This window comes from Pan paniscus, chromosome 14 (assembly GCF_029289425.2).
Source record: "Pan paniscus chromosome 14, NHGRI_mPanPan1-v2.0_pri, whole genome shotgun sequence".
Classification (NCBI taxonomy): Eukaryota; Metazoa; Chordata; class Mammalia; order Primates; family Hominidae; genus Pan; species Pan paniscus.
The window spans coordinates 102,476,679-102,501,526 of NC_073263.2; positions in this window are offsets into that span (position 1 = coordinate 102,476,679).

A 24,848-nucleotide genomic window follows, 5' to 3' on the forward strand; every position below is an offset into this window, starting at 1 on the left:
CCTTCCTGTTTTCACAGCAGGCCAAAAAAAAAAAAAAAAAAGTAACAAAGGAATTAAAATCCCTTATGAATCAGCAGTTTGCAGAGCAGACTTCTCTTACAGATGCTTCTCATTAATACCAGGCAAGGTGTTTATTGATAGAAAACTGCAGAGGAATTTTTACAAAGTTTTTTTTTTATGTCTTCGACTCCCCCAAATAATCAGGAAACATTTTCACTGATATACCTTATACATTTTAAATCAGAATTTCTTTTGGTGGCTTTTAACTGACGAGGCCATAGGTTTTGAGATACGCTCAACTAAAATGAATGAGGAGACCACAGGAGAGAGCTCCAACGTGGCTGACATGTATAGTGGACAGAAAACAGAGACCTGCGTTGGGCTTTGTTTATTCTTTCAAGTCTCTAAGCTGTTGAATGACAATACCCTGTATGGCATCTTAGCAGAAATGACCTGCATTTTTCATTTTTTCTTTGGTCCTCTAAACCGTGGTGTATACCTTCTGCGTGGTTCAGTTATCTTCCATATCATATTGGAGCCTTATTAACATGCCATGTGTAATACAATGACATTAGAAATAAGTCAAGCACATCGTGTGCATGTGTGTGAGAGAGAGTATGCAAATAAAACCTAGTTCAATTTTCATAGCTACCTAGAAAGCATCTATTGTTACCCTCCTTTCACAGATGTAAAAGTCAAGGGTCAGATAAGTGACATAATTTGACATCTCACAGTAAGAGAAAGAGCTGGGATTTGCACGAGGGGTCTGCATTTACAAAACCAGTGTTCTTTTCATCTCTATGCTGCTGTTCCTTTGGTGGTGAAAACAATGATTATCTATCAGTCCCCTTGCCCTGCCATTTTCTCTCAAGCATTGCCTGGCTGAGAATAGTTGCCCAACAGTTGTGAATTTCCTTCCTTCCGTTTCCTCCTTCTCCGATCTGGCCAAGTTTCTTGGCTGCAGGCATTTACAGACTATCAAAATTCTCAAAACAGTTCAAACCAGTTCTGTGTATGAGCAGAATATAGAATCTGTCATAATGTTGGCCCCCTGAAATTATGTTTTTATACACTATGCTTTTCAAATTGGGGCCAATCAACTCGTCATTCACTGAAATGTTTTCAGCAGAGATTACGCTGACACATGGGGATGCATATGTCACATTTTATAGGGGAAGTTTTAAAATATGATCATTCCACTGGCATCGATTCCTTGTTAACCAAAGACGAGGTTATTTAGATGCATTGAGTGTGGCTCTTTTGGATCAACTCAGCTACTTTTGATCTTACCCAGACTTTTACAATTTTGTCTTACAAGGATATAAAAAACAAAATTTCATCCTCCTGATAGAGTAGGAAAATGATTAAATATACTATAGATATTGGAGAAATGGAACCATATTCAATTACAGTGCAAGCGTATGAAGTTCCATTTCTCACTGTGTCTGAAGTTCTGCAGTTGGGTTTCTGCCATACTAAGATGGGCGGGAGTCTCCTTGATTGAAGGTCTTCTTAGGTGAAATGCAGGATGACTGGTTATTTTTCTCAGAAATAAGGCCAGTGCAGATTTGAGAGCAGCACAATTTAGCTTCACCACTGTGCTTCTCAATCTGGAGAAATCCAAGCTATGGCTATAGAGAAGTACAGCAAGCTTAGATGAGCACTGTACCAGGAATTAGCATTTCAGCCGGAAAGTGCCTGCAGAAGCCCAGACTTGTACATCCAACAGTATCCTGGACATCTCTCAGGCAGGCATCTTAACCTTAACTCATCTAAAACTGACCTCCTGTTCCTCCTTCCCTAACCTGCCCACTCAGTTTATCCCCCTCGGTGCTTGGCAGTGCCATGCTTCTAGTTGCTCAGGCCAAAAACGTTATGGCTATCCCTGATTCCTCTCTTTCTCTCACATCCAACCCATCAGCACATTCTGTTGCCTTTGTCTCCATAATACAAAATACGTCTGAATTCTGACCACTTCTCATCACCTCCATTGCCAATATGTTGGTCCAAGTCGCCATCATCTCAAGCTTGGATTGCTGTAGCAGCCTCCCACTGGATTTCCTATTCCATGCTTGTCCTTGACAGACTGACATCAACCTAGCAGCCTGGTGAACACCAAGGGCAGACCATGCATCTCTCTGTCAGAACTCTCGACTGGCCCCTCATTTCCCTTAGAATAAAAGCCACAGGGTTTCTAGTGGCTTACAAGGCTCTGCAGTCTTAGCTCCTCTTCCTTCTTTGGCCTCCCCTATTAAGACTCTCTCCCTCTCTCTTTATACTCAGCAAAGTCTTCCTTCTTTTTCTCAGCCATCAAACAGCTCAATGTTGGCCTGAGACGGATTCATTAGTGATGTTTCATCAGGTGTCTCCATCTAGTGCCTTGAACCTGTTTCAAAAATCATCTCTACACCTTCTGGAGAAAGCGCAAACCACCAGTCCAGTTAATCGGCGAGACAAGTCAGCTCTACTTCCAAAATATGTGTCTAGCAGGTTCTTTTTCCGCCAACTTCACTGTCAGTAATCCTCATTCCCACCCCTCAGTTATTATGTCTGAACTAGGGCCTTACGGCTCTGCTTGGGTGGGCCTCCAGAGACCTTCTCAGGGCAATTCTCGCACCTCTTTACTCAAATGTCTTCTTCTCATGGAGGCCTATCTTGACCTCCCTATTTAAAATTTAAAAAGTATTCTATTGCACTTCTCCATCATAAATTGAAAATCTAGGATTTCTAGAATCTAAAAATTGAAAATTTATTAAGATAATTTTATTTATTAACCATGGAACTCTGTATTCAAATAAAATTCAAAATAATTTGATATGTCAAAAAATAAAATTACAACCTGCATATTTTTCTGCTAGAACATAAACTCCATGAAAGCAAAAATAGTTGTCTTTAAAACAAACAAACAAAAAAAACTGATGTGTTCCTGAGAACTTAGAATAGTGCCTGGAAACAGTAGGCACCCATTACATATTGGCTTAATAAATGAATAAGCTGAAGGTCCTAGTTCCAGAACTGGATTTGATATTGTGGACAAGACACTTCAACCTTCTGAAAATTGGTTTCTCCACATATGGAGAGGTGAGGGTCTGCAACTCCTAATTCCTGACTTTGGGGAGACATAAAAACATTCCAAAATGTACACGATGCAAATATAACATGGTTCAGGGGCACACGTGGCAGAAGGTGTGAGTGACACAGTGGGCTTGTGCCCCATCCTAGAGCTGCCCTGGCTGCACACCCAGGACTCAGTATTTCTCCTCTGGAAAGTTAGCATCACAAATTCTTGTCAAATTCTAATTTAAGGCTAATATGTAGCTGCAGTCTGACTGAATCAGGAAGAATTCAGACCACGAAAAGATGAGGGAGCCATAACGGTAAACGCTCCTGGTAAAAAGTCATTGCTATGGGAACTTTCCACTTTGCTTTACATGTGTAGCATTCTGAGTGACCAACCAGAATCATACAGCAGCCCCTTGAATTATTTAAAATCACACCGCAACTCACTGCGGGCTTTGTGACCTAACCTTGCGTTAATGATGTCACTGTGCTCTGAAGTCCAGAAGTATTGTTACCTTGGGTTTTAACATTTTTGAGTAAGTTCTTTATTAAAAATACTTGCATCAGAATTACTTGCCACTTTCTCAAACTGGTGATTTGTAATTGGAACAGATGCACTGGTGCACACAATTGTGAGAGTCCTATTTTAAAGTGTTCTTCCTCATTTTTAATGAGTTTCCTACCTTTAGGCATTGCGATATATGCCTTTATTCATACTGGTTAAGATTTATAAGCAGCTTATAAATAAAAATTTTAATTTAACTTGTAAATGTAGTAGACATTCAACCACAAATGTCTTTTTCCTCAAGAGAGAGAAATAATCTTTACTCATTTATTCATGCATTCATTAATTCAGTTGCATGTCTGATGCATCTACTATGTGCCAAACCCTGTGTTAAGGGGTGAAGAACAGTAGTTCACAAATGGCCTCAGTCCTTACCCTTATTCATGGAGTGTATAGTCTAGTGTAAGAGAGAGAAATCAGACTAATAATTAAATACGATCTAATTAATATCAGGCTGTTACTAAGGAAAAGCAGTAGATTGAACAGCAGGAAACCTGAGCTGGTTGGGGTGGGGGCTAGCATCTCCACACCTTGTGCCTTTCCACCTAGGACATGAAGGAGTCAGCCAGGGGAGAATGGGGTGGGTGTTTGTGGGATGCCCTGCATCCTGGAGGGTTGAAGAGCGTGTGTGATGGTCCTGGGGTGAGTAGGAAAAAAAGAGAAGGCCAAGAAAGAGAAAGACAATAAACTGGAGAGGGCCAAATAATGTGGGGCCTTGTCAGCTACGGGTAGAATTTGGGAATATTTGAAGAGTAAGAGGGATCCATTGAAAGGTTTCAAGCAAGAGTGTGACATAACGATTTTATTAAAGCATCACTGTGGTTGGTGAACGGAGACTGAGCTGGAGGTAAGTGTGGATGGAGGGGCAGTGCTTAGGGGCTTCTGCACTTGTCCCAATATAAACAATTTGGTTTTGTGGTGGCAGTGGTGGTAAGAATTGATAGTGAAGATGGTGAAAACAGAGCCCACTGGACACATATTCTGGAAGTAAAATTGGCAAGTCTTGCTGATGGATTGGATGTGTAGTTTATTATCCAGAAAGTGTTGAGATGAGTTTTGGAACAGGCTCAAAAGACACTACAAGAGGACACCTAATGGAACATCAGGAAGGAATCCAGACTCACAGTGAGGATGATGACATGATGAATTCAGCAGCTGGAGCTGGGTGGTCACCATGGGACAAAAGCTTCGGGGATCTCATTTCAGCAACCTCTTGAATTCCAGCTCACAATCTGGCATTTACATTCCCCTGCCTGCCAAATGCCAACCTTGGATTTCACTTCTGCAGAGATTTCTGGAGAGTGGTTATTCTATGTGTGTAAAAGAAGGGCTCATTCTCAGGTGTTTCCTGAGGATCCACAGAGAACTGCCAGTACTTCCAGCATCCTGGAACACTTGTCTTTTAAAAATAATTAAAACTTTTTTCACGGAAGTAATACATGCACAGAGTTAAAATAAAAATATGGAAATATGGAAATCAATCAATAAATATATGCAAAGACTTAAAATAGGAAGTGATAGTTCCCTACTGGGAATCTCTCCCCTCCCCCACTCCAACTCCTAGTCTCTAGAAGCAACCACTGTTTACCAGCTATCTTCATCTCTGTAATGATATGACCATATTTATTGAGGTGAAATTCACACAACATACAGTTTACCATTTTAAAGTGAGCAATTCATAATCGTTTCCAGATTCATCCAACTTGTAGCATGTAGCAGTATTTTGTTCCTTTTTATGGCTGAATAATATTCCATTGTATGTATATGGCACAATTTGTTTATCCATTCATCCAATGATGGACATTTGGGTAGTTCCTACCTTTCGGCTGTTACGATAAATGCTGCTATAAACATTCATGTTTGGTGTTCATATATTTTCATTTCTTTTAGATATATACCTAGAAGTAGAATTGCTGGATCATAAGATAATTCTATGTTTAACATTTTGAGGAGTTGCCAAGCTGTTTTCCAGTGGCTGCACCGTTTCACATTACCACCAGCAATGCATGAAGGTGCCTGTTTCTCTACATCTTTGGCAGCACTTGTTATTTCCTTTATTTATTTATTTATTTATTTATTTGTCTATTATAGCTATTCCAATGTGGGTGAAGTGGTATCTCATTATGTTTTGATTTGCATTTCCTTAATGACCAATTAAGTTGATTAACCTTTTGTGGGCTTTTTGGTTATTTGTACATGAAATGTATGTTCATGTCCATTGCCCATTTTTTAAAGTATTATACTTTAAGTTCTGGGATACATGTACAGAGTGTGCAGATTTGTTATATAGGTATACATGTGCCATGGTGGTTTGCTGCACCCATGAACCCGTCATCTACAATAGGTATTTCTCCTAATGCTATCCTTACCCTTGCCCCCCACCCCCTGACAGGCCCTGGTGTGTGATATTCCCCTCCCCTGTGTCCGTGTGTTCTCATTGTTCAGCTCCCACTTATGAGTGAGAACATGTGATGTTTGGTTTTCTGTTCCTGTGTTAGTTTGCTGAGAATGATGGTTTCCAGCTTCATCCATGTCCCTGCAAAGGACATGAACTCATTCTTTTTTATGGCTGCGTAGTATTCCATGGTGTATATGTGCCACATTTTCTTTTTTTTTTTTAATTATACTTTAAGTTCTAGGGTACATGTGCACAACATGCAGGTTTGTTACATATGTATACATGTGCCATGTTGGTGTGCTGCACCCATTAACTCATCATTTACATTAGGTATGTCTCCTAATGCTATCCCTCCCGCCTCCCCCCACCCCACGACAGGCCCCGGTGTGTGATGTTCCCCTTCCTGTGTCCAAGTGTTCTCATTGTTCAATTCCCACCTATGAGTGAGAACATGCGGTGTTTGGTTTTTTGTCCTTGCGATAGTTTGCTGAGAAAGATGGTTTCCAGCTTCATCCATGTCCCTAAAAAGGACATGGACTCATCATTTTTTATGGCTGCATAGTATTCCATGGTGTATATGTGCCACATTTTCTTAATCCAGTCTATCACTGATGGACATTTGGGTTGGTTCCAAGTCTTTGCTATTGTGAATAGTGCCTCAATGAACATACGTGTGCATGTCTTTATAGCAGCATGATTTATAATCCTTTGGGTATATACCCAGTAATGGGATGGCTGGGTCAAATGGTATTTCTAGTTCTAGATCCTTGAGGAATAGCCACACTGTCTTCCACAATGGTTGAACTAGTTTACAGTCCCACCAACAGTGTAAAAGTGTTCCTATTTCTCCACATCCTCTCCAGCACCTGTTGTTTCCTGACTTTTTAATGATCGCCATTCTAACTGGTGTGAGATGGTATCTCACTGTGGTTTTGATTTGCATTTGTCTGATGGCCAGTGATGATGAGCATTTTTTCATGTGTCTGTTGGCTGCATAAATGTCTTCTTTTAAGAAGTGTCTGTTCATATCCCTTTCCCACTTGTTGATGGGGTTGTTTGTTTTTTTCTTGTAAATTTTGTTTGAGTTCTTTGTAGATTCTGGATATTAGCCCTTTGTCAGATGAGTAGATTGCAAAAATTTTCTCCCATTCCGTAGGTTGCCTATTGACTCTGATGGTAGTTTCTTTTGCTTTGCAGAAGCTCTTTAGTTTAATTAGGCCCCGTTTGTCAATTTTGGCTTTTGTTGCCATTGCTTTTGGTGTTTTAGACATGAAGTCCTTGCCCATGCCTATGTCCTGAATGGTATTGCCTCGGTTTTCTTCTAGGGTTTTTATGGTTTTAGGTCTAACATGTAAGTCTTTAATCCATCTTGAATTAATTTTTGTATAAGGTGTAAGGAAGGGATCCAGTTTCAGCTTTCTACATATGGCTAGCCAGTTTTCCCAGCACCATTTGTTAAATATTCCCCATTTCTTGTTTTTGTCAGGTTTGTCAAAGATCAGATGGTTGTAGATGTGTGGTATTATTTCTGAGGGCTCTGTTCTGTTCCATTGGTCTGTATCTCTGTTTTGGTACCAGTACCATGCTGTTTTGGTTACTGTAGCCTTGTAGTAGAGTTTGAAGTCAGGTAGCGTGATGCCTCCAGCTTTGTTCTTTTGGCTTAGGATTGTCTTGGCGATGCGGGCTCTTTTTTGGTTCCATATGAACTTTAAGGTAGTTTTTTTCCAATTCTGTGAAAAAAGTCATTGGTAGCTTGATGGGGATGTCATTGAATCTCTAAATTACCTCGGGCACTATGGCCATTTTCACGATGTTGTTTCTTCCTATCCATGGGCATGGAATGTTCTTCCATTTGTTTGTGTCCTCTTTTATTTCCTTGAGCAGTGGTTTGTAGTTCTCCTTGAAGAGGCCCTTCACATCCCTTGTAAGTTGGATTCCTGGGTATTTTATTCTCTTTGAAGCGATTGTGAATGGGAGTTCACTCATGATTTGGCTCTCTGTTTGTCTGTTATTGGTGTATAAGAATGCTTGTGATTTTTGCACATTGATTTTGTATCCTGAGACTTTGCTGAAGTGGCTTATCAGCTTAAGGAGATTTTGGGCTGAGACAATGGGGTTTTCTAAATATACAATCATGTCATCTGCAAACAGGGACAATTTGATGTCCTCTTGTCCTAATTGAATACCCTTTATTTCTTTCTCCTGCCTGATTGCCCTGGCCAGAACTTCCAACACTATGTTGAATAGGAGTGGTGAGAGAGGGCATCCCTGTCTTGTGCCAGTTTTCAAAGTGAATGCTTCCAGTTTTTGCCCATTCAGTATGATATTGGCTGTGGGTTTGTCATAAATAGCTCTTATTATTTTGAGATACGTCTCATCAATACCTAATTTATTGAGAGTTTTTAGCATGAAGGGCTGTTGAATTTTGTCAAAGGCCTTTTCTGCCTCTATTGAGATAATCACGTGGTTTTTGTCTTTGATTCTGTTTATATGCTGGATTACGTTTATTGATTTGCGTATATTGAACCAGCCTTGCATCCCAGGGATGAAGCCCACTTGATCATGGTGGATAAGCTTTTTGATGTGCTGCTGGATTTGGTTTGCCAGTATTTTATTGAGGATTTTTGCATTGATGTTCATCAAGGATATTGGTCTAAAATTCTCTTTTTTTGTTGTGTCTCTGCCAGGCTTTGGTATCAGGATGATGCTGGCCTCATAAAATGAGTTAGGGAGGATTCCCTCTTTTTCTATTGATTGGAATAGTTTCAGAAGGAATGGTACCAGCTCCAACTTGTACCTCTGGTAGAATTCGGCTGTGAACCCGTCTGGTCCTGGACTTTTTTGGTTGGCAGGCTATTAATTATTGCCTCAATTTCAGAGCCTGTTATTGGTCTATTCAGGGATTCAACTTCTTCCTGGTTTAGTCTTGGGAGGGTGTATGTGTCCAGGAATTTATCCCTTTCTTCTAGATTTTCTAGTTTATTTGTGTAGAGATGTTTATAGTATTATCTGATGGTAGTTTGTATGTCAATGGGATCAGTGGTGATATCCCCTTTATCATTTTTTATTGTGTCTATTTGATTCTTCTCTCTTTTCTTCTTTATTATTCTTGCTAGCGGTCTATCAATTTTGTTGATCTTTTCAAAAATCCAGCTCCTGGATTCATTGATTTTTTGAAAGGTTTTTGAGTCTCTATCTCCTTCAGTTCTGCTCTGATCTTAGTTATTTCTTGCCTTCTACTGGCTTTTGAATGTGTTTGCTCTTGCTTCTCTAGTTCTTTTAATTGTGATGTTAGGGTTTCAATTTTGGATCTTTCCCACTTTCTCTTGTGGGCATTTAGTGCTACAAATTTCCCTCTGCACAGTGCTTTAAATGTGTCCCAGAGATTCTGGTATGTTGTGTCTTTGTTCTCACTGGTTTCAAAGAACATCTTTATTTCTGCCTTCATTTCGCTATGCACCCAGTAGTCATTCATGATCAGGTTGCTCAGTTTCCATGTAGTTGAGCGGTTTTGAGTGAATTTCTTAATCCTGAGTTCTAGTTTGATTGCACTGTGGTCTGAGAGACAGTTTATTATAATTTCTGGTCTTTGATATTTGCTGAGCGGTGCTTTACTTCCAACTATGTGGTCAATTTTTGAATAAGTGTGATGTGGTGCTGAGAGAAGTATATTCTGTTAATTTGGGGTGGAGAGTTCTGTAGATGTCTATTAGGTCTGCTTGGTGCAGAGCTGAATTCAATTCCTGGATATCCTTGTTAACTTTCTGTCTCGTTGATCTGTCTAATGTTGACGTGGGGTGTTAAAGTCTCCTATTATTATTGTGTGGGAGTCTAAGTCTCTTTGTAGGTCTCTAAAGACTTGCTTTATGAATCTGGGTGCTCCTGTATTGGGTGCATATATATTTAGGATAGTTAGCTCTTCTTGTTGAATTGATCCCTTTACCATTATGTAATGGCCTTCTTTGTCTCTTTTGATCTTTGTTGGTTTAAAGTCTGTTTTATCAGAGACTAGGATTGCAACCCCTGCCTTTTTTTGTTTTCCATTTGCTTGGTAGATCTTCCTCCATCCCTTTATTTTGAGCCTATGTGTGTCTCTGCACGTGAGATGGGTCTCCTGAATACAGCACACTGATGGTTCTTGACTCTTTATCCAATTTGCCAGTCTGTGTCTTTTAATTGGAGCATTTAGCCCATTTACATTTAAGGTTAATATTGTTATGTGTGAATTTGATCCTGTCATTATGATATTAGCTGGTTATTTTGCTCGTTAGTTGATGCAGTTTCTTCCTAGCCTTGATGGTCTTTACAGTGTGGCAGGTTTTTGCAGTGGTTGGTACCGGTTGTTCCTTTCCATGTTTAGTGCTTCCTTCAGGAGCTCTTGAGGTCAGGCCTGGTGGTGACAAAATCTCTCAGCATTTGCTTGTCTGTAAAGGATTTTATTTGTCCTTCACTTATGAAGCTTAGTTTGGCTGGATATGAAATTCTGGGTTGAAAATTCTTTTCTTTAAGAATGTTGAATATTGGCCCCCACTCTCTTCTGGCTTGTAGAGTTTCTGCTGAGAGAACCACTGTCAGTCTGGTGGGCTTCCCTTTGGAAGTTTCTGATGGGTAACCCAACCTTTCTCTCTGGCTGCCCTTAGCATTTTTTCCTTCATTTCAACTTTGGTGAATTTGACAATTATGTGTCTTGCAGTTGCTCTTCTCAGGGAGTATCTTTGTGGTGTTCTCTGTATTTCCTGAATTTGAATGTTGGCCTGCTTTGCTAGGTTGGGGAAGTTCTCCTGGATAATATCCTGCAGAGTGTTTTCCAACTTGGTTCCATTCTCCCTGTCACTTTCAGGTACACCAATCAGACGTAGATTTGGTCTTTTCACATAGTCCCATATTTCTTGGAGGATTTGTTTCTTTTTACTCTTTTTTCTCTAAACTTCTCTTCTTACTTCATTTCATTAATTTGATCTTCAATCACTGATACCCTTTCTTCCACTTGATCGAATCGGCTACTGAAGCTTGTGCCTTTGTCACGTAGTTCTCGTGCCATGGTTTTCAGTTCCATGAAGTCATTTAAGGCCTTCTTTTCATTGGTTATTCCAGTTAGCCATTCATCTAATCTTTTTTCAAGGTTTTTAGCTTCTTTGTGATGGGTTCGAAATTCCTCCTTTAGCTCGGAGAAGTTTGATCATCTGAAGCCTTCCCTCAACTTGTTAAAGTCATTCTCTGTCCAGCTTTGTTTCGTTGCTGGTGAAGAGCTGTGTTCCTTTGGAGGGGGAGAGGCGCTCTGATTTTTAGAATTTTCAGCTTTTCTGTTGTTTTTTCCCTTTCTTGGTGGTTTTATCTACCTTTGGTCTTTGATGATGGTGATGTACAGATGGGGTTTTGGTGTGGATGTCCTTTCTGTTTGTTAGTTTTCCTTCTAACAGACAGGACCCTCAGCTGCAGGTCTGTTGGAGTTTGCTGGAGGTCCACTTCAGACCCTGTTTGCCTGGGTATCAGCAGTGGAGGTTGCAGAACAGCGAATACTGCTGAGCAGCAAATATTGCTGCCTGATCGTTCCTCTGGAAGCTTCATCTCAGAGGAGTACCTGCCATGTGAGGTGTCAGTCTGCCCCTACTGGGTGGTGCCTCCCAGTTAGGCTACTTGGGGGTCATGGACCCACTTGAGGAGGCAATCTGACTGTTCTCAGATCTCAAACTCCGTGCTGGGAGAACCACTACTGTCTTCCAAGCTGTCAGACAGGGACATTTAAGTCTGCAGAGGTTTCTGCTGCCTTTTGTTCGGCTATGCCCTGCCCCCAGAGGTGGAGTCTACAGAGGCAGGCAGCCCTCCTTGAGCTGCAGTGGGCTCCACCCAATTCGAGCTTCCCAGCTGCTTTGTTTACCTACTCAAGCCTCAGCAATGGTGGGTGCCCCTCCCCCAGCCTCACTGCTGCCTTGCAGTTTGATCTCAGACTGCTGTGCTAGCAATGAGTGAGTCTCCATGGGCGTGAGACCCTCCGAGCCAGGTGCGGGATATAATCTCCTGGTGTGCTGTTTGCTAAGACTGTTAAACAAGCACAGTATTAGGGTGGGAGTTACCCGATTTTCTAGTTGCCGTCTGTCACAGCTTCCGTTGGCTAGGAATGGGAATTCCCTGACCCCTTGCGATTCCCAGGTGAGGTGATGCCTCGCCATGCTTCAGCTCACGCTCGGTGGGCTGCACTGACTGTCCTGCACCCACTGTCTGAGAAGTCCCAGTGAGATGAACCCGGTATCTCAGTTGGAAACGCAGAAATCACCCAACTTCTGTGTCGTTCACACTGGGAGCTGTAGACTGGAGCTGTTCCTATTCGGCCATCTTGGAACCCACATTTTCTTTATGCATTCTATCATTGATGGGCATTTGGGTTGCTTGCAAGTCTTTGCTATTGTAAATAGTGCGGCAGTAAACATACGTGTGCATGTGTCTTTATAGTAGAATGATTTATAATCCTTTGCATATATACCCAGTAATGCATTGCCCATTTTTTAATTGGAATTTTTGTCTTTTGTTGAAAGTGTTCTTTCAATATTTTGGATAGTAGGCCCTAATCAGGTATATGATTCGCAGATGTTTTATCTCATTTTGTAGGTTGTCTATCATTTTCTTGAAAGTGTCAATTTTATTTTTTTAATGTAGATAAAGTCCCATTTATCTATTTTTTTCTTTTTGTTGTTTTTGGTGTCATATCCAAGAATCTATTGCCAAATTGTGAAGATTTACTCTACATTTTCTCCTGAGAGTTTTATAGTTTTAGCTCTTATATTTGGGTTTCTGATCCATTTGGAATTACTTTTTATGTATGAGGTAGGGGTTCAACTTTATTCTTTTGCAAGTGGTTATGCAGTTGCCAAAGCACCATTTATTGAAGAGACTATTCTTTCCCCATTGAATGGTCTTGGAAGCATTGTCAAAAATCAATTGGCCATAGATATTGGTTTTATTTCTGGACTGCAGTTCTGTTGGTTTATATGTCTATCCTCATGAAAGTACCACACTATTTTGATTACTGTAACTTTTGCAGTAAATTTTGAAATTGAGATGTATGAGTCCTTCATCTTTATTCTTCTTTTTGAGGATTATTTTGGCTATTCAGGGTGCCTTACAATTTCATGTGAATTTGAGGATCATATTTTCTATTTCTGCAATAAAAGCCATTAGAATTTTGAATGGGATTATATTGAATCTGTCAATCCTTTTGGGGAGTATTTCCATCTTAACAATATTAAAGCTTTCAATCCATTAACATGGGCTGTCTTCTCTTAATATTGTCTTTGATTTCTTTCAACAATATCCTATAGGTCTCAGTGGTCAAGCCTTTCACTTCCTTGGTTAAATTTATGTCCAGGTGTTTTATTCTTTGGATGTTAATGTAAATGGAATTGTTCACTTAATATTTTTGTCAGATTGTTTATTACTGGTGTACAAAAAGATAGCTGATTTTATATGTTGTTCTTGTACCCTGCAACTTTGCTTATTTTTATCTATCTATCAATCTATCTATCTATTTTCTGAGGTGGAGTCTTACTCTGTCATTGAGGCTGGAGTGCAGTGGCATTGTGTCAGCTCACCGTAACCTCTGTCTCCTGGGTTCAAGTGATTCTCCTGCCTCAGCCTCCCGAGTAGCTGGGATTGCAGGTGCCCACCACCACACCCAGCTAGTTTTTATATTTTTAGTAGAGATAGGGTTTCAACATGTTGGCCAGGCTGGTCTCAAACTCCTGACCTCAGGTGATCCAACCGCATCAGCCTCCCAAAGTGCTGGGATTACAGGCATGAGCCACCCTGCCAAGCCCATTTATTAGCATTAGTAGTTTGTGTGTTGTGTGTGTGTATTTGTAATTTTCTATATATAGAATATGTCATTTGAAAATATAGATAGCTTTATTTCTTTATTTCCAACTTGGATGACTTTTATTTCTTTTTCTTGCCTAAATGCTTGGCTAAGATTTCCAGTACAATGTTTAATAGCAGTGGCAAAAGTGGGTATTCTTTTCTTTTTCCTAATCCTAATATTTCATTTTTTCACCTTTGAGTATAATGGTAGCGTGGGTTTTTCACATATACCATTTATCACGTTAAGGAAGCTCTCTTCTAGTCCTAATTTGGTGAGTGCTTTTATCATAAAAGGGTGCAGCATTTTGTAAAGTGCATATTCTGTGTCTGTTAAGATCACCATGTGGTTTTTTCACTTTGTTTGAAGTTCTATTAATATAGTGTATTGATTTTTTAAATGTTGAACCATCTTTGCATTCCTGAGATAAATCCCACTTGGTCATGGTGTGTAATTCTTTTAATGTTATGTTGGATTTTGTTTGCTAGTATTTTGTTGAGGATTTTGCATCTATATTAATAAGAGACAGTGGTCTATAGTTTTCTAGTGGTTTCTCTGTATGGCTTTGGTATCAGGGAATGTTGGCCTCATAAAATGTTTTAAGAAGTATTCCTTCCTTGTCATTCTTTTGGAAGAGCTTGACTAGTACTGGTGTTCATTCCTTTTTAAATATTTGATAGTCTTCACTAGTGAAATTGTCTGGTCCTGGATTTGCCTTTCTCTGAAGGTTTTTGATTACTGATTCAATCTGTTCTTTGTTATAGGTCTATTGAGGGTTCCTATTTCTTTTTGACTCTATTTTGGTAATTTGTGTTTCTAAGAATTTGCCCACTTCATCTAGATTTAATTTGTTGGCATATATTTGGAAAAAACTCAAACTGCTTTTCGTCTGCTCTCATACCACAATAATCATCAACACAGAATAATACTTCTGTGATCAAATGTAGGGGGTGGGGTTCTCCCCACCACCAAGTGAGCAATTGATTCTGCAGCAGACATCAACTGGGTGTCCTCCAATTCAATTTCATCACTATCTACCTGGAGATATTGTCAGGTCTCTCACAGGTTGAGGGCTCAGTCCCCAAAACCTCAGGCCCCATCAGACACCAATTGCAAGTCTAAGTCTCCAGAACTTCTGACTGACTGAATTCAAGTTTGGATTCCTATGATCTCCTTTTTGGAGTAGATGAATTTGCTGGGGCAGCTCACAGAACTCAGGGAAACACTTATGTTTACCCTTTTATTATAAAGGCTGTTACAAAGGATGCAGATAAAGAGATGCATAGAGTGAGGTAAGAGAGAATAGGTGGGGAGCATATATGCCCTCTCTGGGTGCATCACCCTCTAGGAACCTCCATGTGTTCAGCTATTCAGAAACTCTCTAAACCCAGTCCTTTTGAGTTTTTATAGAAGCTTCATTATGTAGGCATGATTGAAGCATGGGCAACCATGTCAAAATGTGATTGGACAAAAAAGCCATGCTCTAAACCTAGCAAGACCTGTCCAGATTTGTTTTGGCCTCTCTGTGTAGCATTCCTTCCTTCGGGGTATAAGGCAAGACCCTTTCTGCTAGAAGGTAAGAGAAAGAGATTCTATTTATTATAACAAGGGCTATGAGAGTTATGAGCCAGGAACCATGGGTGAAACATATATATACACACACACGCACATATATATTATATATATAATACATATATATGTGCGTGTGTGTATATGTGTGTGTATGTGTGTATATATGTGCATGTGTATGTGTGTATATATGTGTGCATGTACGTGTATATGTGTGTGCATATTCACATACACATATGTATGTATATACAGACATGTGTATGTGTATATATACACACATATATGCAAAAACGTACATACATACACATGTGTGTATATACAAATATACACATACATCCACACATATATACACACATATACACATACACACATAAACACACATATATGTATATACAAACATATACATGCACACATATATACACATACTTATCACAGCATATAATTGTTCATATTATTCTCTTATTTTAATTTCTATAAAGTTGGTAGTAATATTCTTGCCTTAATTTATGGTTTTAGTTAGTTTCATCTCTCCTTAGTCAGTCTAGTTAAAAGTTTGTCAATTTTGTTGATTTTTTCAAATAACCAATTTTTGGTTTTCTTGATTCTTTCTATTGTTTTCCAGTAACACTGTGTAACAACTGCTATTTCTCAGTGACTTAAAACAACAAACAGTGATTTTTCTTACTTATGGGTCTACTTGTCAGTTGTGAAAGTTCTTGAAGCTATGCTCCAATTATTTTATTCCTGTAATGTACTTCAATGTATTATCTTTCAATTGTTTCTCCTTTTTCAATCATAGGTGGATTTGTGGGAAATCCACCTAAAACTTACTCTAAACAAATCTGCTGAAGTGCATTTATGTTGCCATTTAGTGACCTTTTTTTTTTTGAGCCAAATGTAGCAGAATAACTGGATGCAATAACATCTGTGGCCACTACTGTAGAATTGCCCTTTCCAGTCAATCTGCAAAACATCTAATAATATGTCACAATAGAAAAAAGGCAAATCACTGTGTTCATCTTACTCACAACTAAGGTTATTGACAGCACTTTGCTGTGCGAATAAGAGGACTTTAGCTTTCTAAAAACATTGACTTATTTTCATAGAAGGCCTAAGGATTGAAGAATGTCAGCTCAAACAGGGCAGAGGTATCTCTGAGCTTACTCCAGGCAAAATTGAGAACTGGCTCTTTCCTGTCTCTAAATTGAGTCACTTGGTGTCTCATGCCTATTTCTGCCTGCTGTGTTCTGAGAGATGGAATGTCATCATCATCACGTTCTCAATGACAGATAGAACTTTGTTAGCCCTCCCAGGACTATTTTTATTTTAGAAGGGATCAGGGTCTTAAGCAGAAAAAATGAGATGATATCATTTTTGTCACCAGCCAAGTAAGAAGATGGATAAGGCAGATGGCCCTTCTAGATACTGTCATATTCAGGGGACAGAATCTGAGAGCTATTTCCAGTCTTTTCAGACTTTGTATATATATTTCACTTCTCAAGTTTCTCCTTTTTAAAAATCTCATTCTTAGGTATCTCATAGGAGCCCTACATGCTATTTTGGATAGAAAATAGGTGCCATATCGTTTTCCATAAATAACATAGCTTGTGGCAGTACATATTAGGCATTTGACTGACAATTGTTTCCATAGGTTGTATTTTCATGTAAGTGCATTTGATGTCCAGGCCTAGTTCATCAATTGCCTACCTGTGTTTTCTATCTTTGATTTGTCTTGGAAACATTTATTTATAATTGATATCATTTTCACTTCCTAAAAGGAATTGAGCAGCACAGAGTAAAAGATGAAATAATAACTCTTTAAAAATAGAAGTCAGAAATTAAAAGCTATGTAGTAGAGGTAATATTATAAACAACAGGATTTGAAGTCAGGGACCTCTAGGAAAATTAACCTCTCTTAGTCCCTGTCTCTTACATGTAAACTAAAACATGTAAACAATTGTACCTATATCCTCGGGTTGTTGTGAAAATTAAAGTATTTAGTTTGATGCTGGCATATTAGCAAAACTTTTAAAAACTGAAAGGATGGACCAAAACCCCAAGCTTCTTTATTTCCTATTGAGAGGCGACAGCGTGCTGCAGTCCTCACAGCCCTCACTCGCTCTCGGCGCCTCCTCTGCCTGGGCTCCCACTTTGGCAGCACTTGAGGAGCCCTTCAGCCCACCGCTGCACTGTGGGAGCCCCTTTCTCGGCTGGCCAAGGCCGGAGCCGGCTTCCTCAGCTTGCAGGGAAGTGTGGAGGGAGAGGCGCGAGCGGGAACCTGGGCTGCGTGCGACGCTTGCGGGCCAGCTGGAGTTCCGGATGGGCGTGGGCTTGGCGGGCCCCGCACTTGGAGCAGCCGGCCGGCCCTGCCGGCCCGGGCAATGAGGGACTTATCGCCCAGGCCAGCGGCTGCGGAGGATGTACTGGGTCCCCCAGCAGCCACCGGCGCTGCGCTCAATTTCTCACCGGGCCTTAGCTGCCTTCCCGCGGGGCAGGGCTCCGGACCTGCAGCCCGCCATGCCTGAGCCTCCCATCCCCTTCATGGGCTCCTGTGCGGCCCGAGCCTCCCCGACGAGCGCCACCCCCTGCTCCACGGAGCCCAGTCCCATCGACCACCCAAGGGCCGAGGAGTGTGGGCGTGCGGCGCGGGACTGGCACGCAGCTCCACCTGCAGCCCTGGTGCGGGATCCACTGGGTGAAGCCAGCTGGGCTCCTGAATCTGGTGGGGACATGGAGAACCTTTATGTCTAGCCCAGGGATTGTAAATATACCAATCAGCACTCTGTATCTAGCTCAAGGTTTGTAAACACACCAATCAGCACCCTGTGTCTAGCTCAGGGTTTGTGAATGCACCAATCAACACTCTGTATCTAGCTACTTTGGTGGGGCCTTGGAGAACCTTTGTGTCCACACTCTGTATCTATCTAATCTGGTGGGGAAGTGGAGAACCTTTGTGTCTAGCTCAGGGACTGTAAACGCACCAATCAGCGCCCTATCAAAAACAGACCACTTGGCTCTACCAATCAGCAGGATGTGGGTGGGGCCGGATAAGAGAATAAAAGCAGGCTGCCCGAGCCAGCAGTGGGAACCCGCTGGGGTCCCGTTCCACACTGTGGTAGCTTTGTTCTTTTGCTCTTTGCAGTAAATCTTAACTGCTGCTCACTCTGGGTCTACACTGCTTTTATGAGCTGTAACACTTACCGCGAAGGTCTGCAGCTTCACTCCTGAATCCAGCGAGACCACGAGTCCACCGGGAGGAAGAACAACTCCAGACGTGCCGCCTTAAGAGCTGTAACACTCACTGCAAAGGTCTGCAGCTTCACTCCTGAGCCAGCGAGACCACGAACCCCTCAGAAGGAAGAAACTCCGAACACATCCGAACATCAGAAGGAACAAACTCCAGATGCGCCACCTTAAGAGCTGTAACACTCACCGCGAGGGTCCGCGGCTTCATTCTTGAAGTCAGTGAGACCAAGAACCCACCAATTCCAGACACACTATGACATTACTTTTAGCTCAGCATTTCTTGGATGCCCAGGCAAAAGTATGGATGCATAAAATTAGATAATCCCTACAGTCTTATGGAATGTGGCTTTTGCTGGCCAAGCCTCTCTCGCTTACCACAGTGCAACTTCAAGAATTAATATATTCAAAAAAGGCCTGGAATTTCCAAACAACATTCTTATTAAGGGTAAGTAGAAGTCGGAGTAGAAAGAATGTCTGGAATTTAATGAGTGTGTACTTTGTTCTGATACCTGTTTTTAAAAATGAGCACATTTGATTTCATTTAATATTCTTAATAATTCTATAAAATAGATATTGTTTATCTTCCATTTCTGAATGACTAAATTAAGAAACGTAACCAAATTCACAGTCATTCAAATATTTATGTCCAGGATTGGAATCCAGGTCCGTCTGATGCCAAAGCCCATGGTTTTTCCATTCCAACATCCACCTACCTTGCCTACCCCAGAGCACCAAGTAAACAAGTGATCAGATAGACCAAAAAATGTCTAAGCAAGTCTAAGTCACTATTTAAAAAAGTGTGTTTGACTTCATTCACTTTGCCTTCGTGGGGAGCTCTTCTGGGCGTTATCTCATTGACTACTGGTTTTGTCTCTCATCTCCCTGAGATTTTCATCTTGGATATTTTTTCCCTAGCTTTTTGAGAATTCAAAGGAAGCATATGTATCTTAATATGCAGAATACAGAAATTCTCAGTAGGACATACATTATTTCAGTAGAAAAAAAGAAAGCAGCAGATTGCAGTTTATTTCTCTTTGTATCTTTACTCCCCATCTTCGTGTGTGTGTGTGTGTGTGTGTGTGTGTGTGTGTGTTCGGAGGCTAGACTGCCTTACCCAGTTGTGGCTTTTTTGGTGGTTGTTATTTTGTTTCCTTTCTTTCTGGGTGCAGGTGAATTTCTAGCCTGTTTGCCTTTTGAAGAGTCTCGCATAAGCCATCAACACACCTTCACCTTCCACCCATCACAGTTACCTCCTCACAGGGGAACCCACACAGTGACAACAGCTGAGTCAAAACCATCTGCTAGATCTTTCATGTCTACCCACACGTTCAGTAGCATAGTATTACCTCTGCTATCTGATAAAAAGTGGTATTATCATAGCCTAATGGAAAACGATGTTCTTTCCAACAGCGCTTCTACCAAAGCTCCAGAAAGCGTATGTCGATCCGTAAAAGTACTGGAAATGCTGTTTAGATTTAAAACCATTCAGGGCTCCCTGCAAGTTTGGTAAAAGGCTCTATGCTCTCTTTGCATTATTCCAGTAATTATTGTGACTAAATATTCACCTACTTGAATAACTCAAGATAGAAGGGCAAAGATTTACTGAGCCCAGTGGCAATGATGAAGCTATGGCCTGGGATAAAATATTTGCAACACATACATCAAACAAAAGACTTGCATGTAGAATACAAAAAACAAAACAAAAACCCCTTAAACTGGAAAATGAAACAACAACAAGCAAAATGGGAAAAAGATTTGAAGAGACACTTCACAGGAGAAGATGTAGGAATGACTGGTAAGCAGGAAAGACGATGCTCAACATTGTTAACCATCAGGGACATCTCAGTGGAAACCGTGATGAAGTACCCCTGTATACTCAATAAGATGGCTGTTAGGAAAAAGACCCAGTGTTGGTGAGGATGTAGAAACTGGAATGTTCCTACAGTGTTGTGGGAATGTACAAGGGAACAGCCAAGCTGAAAAGATTTTAGCGGTTTCTTAAAAAGTTAAACCTACACCAATACATAATTCAAGCCTCTTCCACTCCTTGGTATTCACCCAGGAGAAATGAAAGCCATGTTCATACAAAGACTCTTACATTCTCATAGCAGCATGGCTCATTGCAATGGACATACAATCTGTGTGTTCATGGACAGTAAATTGGAAAACAAATACGTCTATCCATATAAGGGGATATCACCGAGCAACAAAATGATGTAAAAATCAGTACATGCAGCAACATGGATACATCTTAAAATCATTACGCTGAGTACATATTATGGGGTCCCATTTAGATAAAATTGCAGAAGGTGAAAACTTATGTATAGTGGCAGAAAGCAGGTCCTTGGTTGCCTGGAGATCATGGGGTCAGAAAGGGAAGAACTGATTGCAAAGGACACATTATGAAAATTTCCAGGGCAGGGTGATGGAACTGTTCAATGTCTTGATTGATTTATCTCTTGGGTGGATGTGTCAAAATTTATCAAATGATACGTTTAAAATATGTTCAGTTCTTGTTATGTAACGTATGTCTTCATAAATTAGTAAAAGAAAGTAAAAACTTACTAAAAAATTAGCAACAAAGTAGTAAAGAAAAAAAAGCTATTGGAGTAACCAGAAGTAATGTATGAAGAGATCAAAATTGGGAGTGATACTTGGGAATAAGAAAAGAGCTACATTTGAGAACCACTTTGAAAGACGTGTTGGCAGGACTTGTTGAAAAAGTAAACTATAAAGTTTTTAACAACCGTGATTGAGGAAGTGGTAGAAACATTGACAAAAATGGGAAAGTCAGTAGAATTGATAGAATTTGCTGATAGAAATGGCAGAGGGTTGAAGAGGAACTTCACGGAATGGAGATACAGGTTATATGTCTGTTGCTATGAGACATGCTGCTATGAGAATGTAAAAGTCTCACCTACTCATAGCTGCTTTGAATATCGTTTATGCCTTTCTCCTATCTTGCTGCTTCCTCTTGTTCTACAATTATCCTATGAATTTTCATTCCATGAAAAAAGGAATCTTCTCTGTCTTATGTCTCAGTGAGTGACTTCTTTTTATCTTCCTGTTAATGTTTAAACCTGGAACCACTTGGAGCTTACCTAATCTTAAGTTTAGGCATGACTAACTTTCCTTTATTTCCTATTTCCCATTTGTTTCAGAATCTTTAAAAATCTCTCTTCTCATTCTGAAAATCTGCTCTCATAGGTATTATCATATATTCACTAAACCTGTTCGCCTTTCCCCAGGTCTCTTTCTCCTGTACTTGTGTACAAGATTTAATATATAAGTATGTAATGTATTTTATAAAGAATTATTTAAAAATTGTTTTTAAAAAGAAAACCTTATTAGGCTAAACTTATTTAGAATGGCTCCTTGCCAAATGCTTCTAGACAAGAATAAATAAAGCCAAGAACAGCAACAATCTTGATAAAGATGTAGGGCTGGGGAGAGAAGAAGAATGTCAAGGGATTGGCAAGAGAGAGGTGCTGGGGCCACTGCAGGAGAGGGAGCTGCAAATGGGGGCAGGAACTTTAAGAAGTGTTGCTGTTGGGGGTTGTGAATTGGAACTGCTAATTCTTCATAGGTAAACCTAAAATTTGGAATCCCTCTTAAATTCCTTTGGATTGAATTGGGTTTCCTGGCATTTGACTCCCAGCAGGGACTGAGTCATGCGAAGCTCTTAAATGTATGAGAGCTAGGTCTGAATTGGTCAAAGTAACTACAGTTTCATACATTATAGTAGCCAAGTCCATAATACTTCAGTAAATGAAAAGAAGAAAGAAAATCACTCAATTAGAAGCAAGATAACAAGCCTATAACAATTTTTTCCTTAGGCATTTAGGCTACAGCCTGTTAATAAAGTAAATGTAGCTATGGGAAGAATATTTTCCTTGCCTGTAGCACAGGCTTTTGGCTCTTGTTTTAATTGGAGCTGTGCATTTGAATATTTATAAGTGTGATTTGCAAGCCTACAAATCAAATTATTTTCTGTATAGGATACCAACCAGAAAAAATGGTACCGTTTTTTGGAAAAACAATATGGTGTGTGGGATGGAATGAGGTTATGGTAACAAAATTTTCCTGACCCTAAGTTGGGCTGTGTTCTGACACGTGGTTTGATAAGGCAAAATATTTTAAATCAGTGGACTCAAGGAAAAGCCAGGACATATGGCTGTCTTAGTTTGGGTACTAAAATAGAATCCTATATTCAGACACCATCTCTTTAGTAAATTAGACAGCACTACCCCAATACGTTCATGGATTTCTTGATTTATTGCTTCAGTTGCTTCTTAGCAAGATATAGAAGCCCTTCAATACACGTTTCTAGCCTCATGATTCTATTCTCTCTCACAGCCTAGCCTCATCCATTCTAAACTACTTAGTTTCACTGTATATGATGAGCAGGAAGCCCAGAATTCTGGTAATTTTCTGTTTCTTGGTCTGGGTGCTGGTTCAAAGACGTGTTCAGTTTGTGCACATTCATTGCAGGTTTTACTTATGCATATTGCTTTTCAGTACAAATTTTAAAAAGCAATCAAAATTCAGTAAGTCATGATATTCAGTAAGATGTAATATTCCGATAATCTGACCTTGGAAAAGTTTTAAAAATTGTTGGTGTTTGACAGATAATTTCTGCAGAGAAGAAAACTATAAATTTTGTTGGTGGGATGGGGGAGGGCATATGAGAGTTTGTGTCTAGCTCAGTAGGAGGAATTTTTTAAAAAGGAACTTAAGCATAGGTGGGCCAGGGAAAGAGGTTTTAGCTCATTTCACTTTGTTCCTTTTGATTTAATGCAAGGAATTACTCAAGAGCAGAAAGGGATCAAGGCGGGAGAAGTTCAAAGTATGGGTGAGGAGGAATGGTGCAGCCAAGTCCCAGAGAAGGTGTGAGGATGGGATCAGTGCAAAGGTAGAAAGTGTGGGGCATTAGAAGAGGATCAAATTCTCTCCTTAGAAATGGCAGGGATGGGAAGAAAGATACTGAGGCTCTCATATGTGTCTAAGTCCATTTGGGATATTAAAGTATAGGAGGTGAGTGTGGAAGTGGGAGTTGAGAAGCAAGAGGGATTAACAGAAATGTTCTCAGAGGACTTATCTGTGTGATAAGATAGGAATGAAAGTTTTGCCTGAATGGCTAGGGGGCTCCATTATGAATGCCATTGTGGTTTTATGGTGCAGTGCTTTGGAGTTCAGGGTGAAACTGAAGGAAAGTAATCAGGAGGGGTGCCCAGACAATGCTGGGCATAAGTAAAGCTCTAAGGGGTGAGGCATCAGGGTGTTGTGAAGGACCTGTACATGATAACCCCGCACAGTCTCCAAAACTGTTTGGCAGGAATTCACTGACGTACAGTGGGACGTGTAAAATTGGAGACTTAGAGAGGGCCCAAGGGATTAAGGGTTGAGGTCAGTGGGTACCATGTTCTGTCTCTGCAGGGGAGGGGAGAGATGCCACTTGGTGTAGACTTCAGGTCTTTTCTAAATTTTAATTGTCTCACTCCCTCTATCCTAGAGTAAGCATGTCATCGTGGCCATAATTTCTCTACAAAAAGTGCCTTAGGAAACAAAAGCTTGGGGCAATTTTTTTTTCAGTACAGAGATGAGCCCCTCATGTTCCATAGCAGCTGCATAGCAGTCCTCAGGGTTATATAGATATGGAGTTACAGCTGGACATCCCATTAGCTCCAAGAGGTTCAAGACAGCAGGCCTAATATTCCAGCATCAAAAAAGAGGTTCTACAAAGGTTGATTACTCCAAGTACAAGATCCCTGTGCCACCAGAGACCTGTGAATAGAATGGTTTTCTTAAACTAGATGCCAGGTCCCTCATTTCTAAATACACTGTCAGATATGCTCTCTTTATTTTGTAAAAGGTAAGCTTCAAACATATTCTTTTTACTAATGGAAGCACTGAATCAAGATTCAGCTTAGCTCTTGGGTTATTTGCCCTGACCATCCTTTCATGCAGAGCTGTTTTTTTATCCAAACATAACCCTTCTGTCAACATCATCATCATCATCAGCTGTTTGCTTATACTCCAAATTCTTATATTACACACTTTCAGCATCATTACCCCAAATTGGAGAATTTCAGGCAGAATCATCTGTGAAAATATTAGAGGTAAAAATAAGCTATTATAGGGTGTTGATGTCACCCTGAGGC